The sequence below is a fragment of the Trachymyrmex septentrionalis genome, unplaced genomic scaffold, assembly GCF_001594115.1.
Source record: "Trachymyrmex septentrionalis isolate Tsep2-gDNA-1 unplaced genomic scaffold, Tsep1.0 scaffold20, whole genome shotgun sequence".
Taxonomy (NCBI): Eukaryota; Metazoa; Arthropoda; class Insecta; order Hymenoptera; family Formicidae; genus Trachymyrmex; species Trachymyrmex septentrionalis.
The window spans coordinates 639,065-642,306 of NW_017305180.1; positions in this window are offsets into that span (position 1 = coordinate 639,065).

Below are 3,242 nucleotides of genomic sequence, written 5' to 3' on the forward strand. Positions count from 1 at the left end.
ACATGATTACGAGTAACATTTATTGCGACCGAACGAGCAGTTAACTGTATATCGTTTTCACTAAGCTAGCGGCTCGTAATCATGCGTGGTTTTATAAAACCAAAAATTCTTTTTCTCACGGTTACTTTGACGTGTCTTTTATGGGCGCGAAGCAGCCGCGCAGCAAATTTAATGCCTCTTATATAAAGGGGATACATGATTAACAAAAAGTCCGTGCACACGCACACGACGAAGGCACGTGCTGTGTCGTTGACGATATTCCGAGATTGTTTATCAAAAGATCGAAGAAAAGATCGTACTTTGGATAAAGTTATCTTGACTATATATAAGGCAACAAAGCTTTTTTTAACAATCGTCAAATCGTACACTATTAAAAAAATTTTGTTTGTATAAACGATAGATACGTAAATGTTTATACGTTAAATATACATTAGAAAATGTTCAAACAGAATACAAATCATCATGACATCAAAATGGTTACAAAATGATTATTCTAAAAGTCACTTTCAATCAATAATGATTTATTTTGATACTATTTTGACATTATTACGACTTGTTATTCTGCTTGGGTATATAATATATTTTTAAATATTATATATAATATAATATACATATATTTCTTTGATAATATTAAAATATCACTCAGACTTTAAATTCTATTTAACTGTATTGAATTTTATTACTACAAAAGAAAAACCGATTGTATAAAATTTTAAGTGCATTTTAAAATGCAGAATACACATTTACATTATTTAAAACTGAATATATTATTATATATTAAAAATTGATCACAATTTTTTAATATTTCTTTTAAAATCTTCTATTTAATATTTACTTCTATTTAATATTTATAGCAAATTGTCAAATTCTCAAATGCGGTAACTATGTCCGTAGAAAGTCGCCTCAGTCTTAAATCATTAGGTCAGGTTGTCTGCGCTTCCACGAAACTCTATTACTGTCTTTTCAACAAAGATTAGAATCACATCACGATTTCGTGGTTCCTCGGAAATGACAGGAGGATCCCGTTTTCTGTATTACGCGGCTGTTCAGATTAGCGAGAAATCTTAATCGGAAAGGAAATAAATCGTCGCGCGAAGGGGTTAATTAAATTTTAAGACCGTCGCCGATATGCAGGTGCATACAATCGCATTATCTACGATATATCTTCATCTCCGCGAGATTCGCGAGACCAATCTTGATGCGCGCGTTCTCTCTCTCTCTCTCTCTCTCCCCCTCCCTCCCCACTCTCTCTCCCCCCTCCCCTTCTTCCTCTCTTTCTCTCTATTTCTCTTTCTTTTGCTTTTGTACGCAAGGTTGCACTTGTACTAGTGATCGTATCGCGTCCCGACGAAAACAACAGGTGCAGGAAATCACAGACTGCCCCTCTGTCATTCCAAAATTCACCTCAACTTTGTTGCTATGATGTCATCCTTTACCAGAACGTATAACAAAAAGTTGGTAGCCAATGAAAAGTGTCGCTATGTTAACCACGACATTTGTTAATAACGATATAGATTCATAAATCAGAGATACGAGGTATGTGAAAATTGTTTGCGAAATTCTTGTTAAAAGATTCGATAAACAAACATGAATGCATTGCAATTCTATCGCGATTTCAAGATGAATTACAAACAGAACTTTATACGAAATTTAATTGAAAACTGTAGACATATTTTTTACATCTTATATCACATATTTCAAAATTATCATCCAATTTAAAGATAATAGAATTTAAATTGAAATAAGAAATAAACTGCTTCAAGATAGAATTGAATCGCAAATTACAAACAACTGAAATTCAGAAACTCTTTATATACATATAAACTAAAAGCATTATTGAAATATATTGAAAGCTTTTCTTTCTGAAATATTCTGCTTTTATTCTAAGAAACATTATACTTGAAGTGATCCATCTTTTAATAAAATATTATATCTGATATGTATACGTATGTGTATATAACTATTTCGCTGTCATAAATTTAAAAAAAACTAAGAATCAACTAAAAGATTCAATTATTATTATAACAATTGTAATAGTTATTCATAAAAATTATAATCATACATCTGCATCATCGTATTTATTGAAAGATGCTAAAAAATTACAAATGTTAATAATAAAGAAATAAGTTAATTTTGAAAAAAAAAAGGTAAATACCAGATTTAATATATTACGTCGATTTTTTTATTTAAAAAATTTTATTTCATAACATAAACATCGTGAAAAATTATTTATTTTTAAGATCCAAAAAGAAAGAACTTTTTTCCCAACAGCTAGAACTTTGGAAATTAGTCAATAAACCTATAAGAATTGTAAAAATATTAACAAACTCTTTTCTTTCTTATACAGCCTCCTAAAAAGTAATAAAAAGTCGAAAAAATCGCGAAATACTTTGGTGCAGAACGAGGAACGCTCTGAGATACCGATACACGCCGGATACGCGAAGTTGAAAGGTGTTAAGCGAGCATGCGCGCGCGGAACTTCTTTCTCAAAGAGAAGGAACCGGTACGAGAGCGGCGGCGGGCCGCGGGAATTGAAATTGATTTCGGCTGACTTCCATTACTCAAAAGGAGAGGACCAAGGCACACACCGCGGACCGACAAAAGTCTCAGGATCGATCCTACGAGGATAAGAGCTCGGGGGCCGCCTGAGGCCACGACGCCCCCAGTTGGATATGGACAAGAGGTCCCAGCCGGCTGTGGCCCCAGGAATTCCTGGCGCGTTTACCAACAACCGCATCTAGAGAGATAGAGGAAGAGAGAGTGAGAGAGGAACCGTCGACTCGCCGCTTTTGCTTGCGCCGACGCCAAGACGTCGCGCCGCGTCGCGCCGGCCAATGCCCAAATCTTGTCGACCTCCTCAAACCCAAGCCGACGATTCCGCGTCGCCGCGCGCGCTGGTACACTGCACTTTGCAAAGCTCTGGCCTCGTCAGAGTTTTCCATTGTGTCATTTACCATATGTGACAGTAGTTTACGACCAATGGTCCTATCTCTTTTGTGGACCACCCAATAGATTGGTACCATTTTCAAAATATCTCTAAGGAATGGTTTCCGGAATCTCTTAGAAATATGTTTCTACAACATATGTAAAAGCTGATGAAGAACTTTGCAGGTTTTGCAAATTTTTAAAGCTAGCAGAATTGATTTGTTTTTTTTATATATACGCCTCGATTTATATATCAATATATATATATATGTATATTTACATTGTTGAGTGTGTGTGTGTGTGTGTGTGTGTGTGTG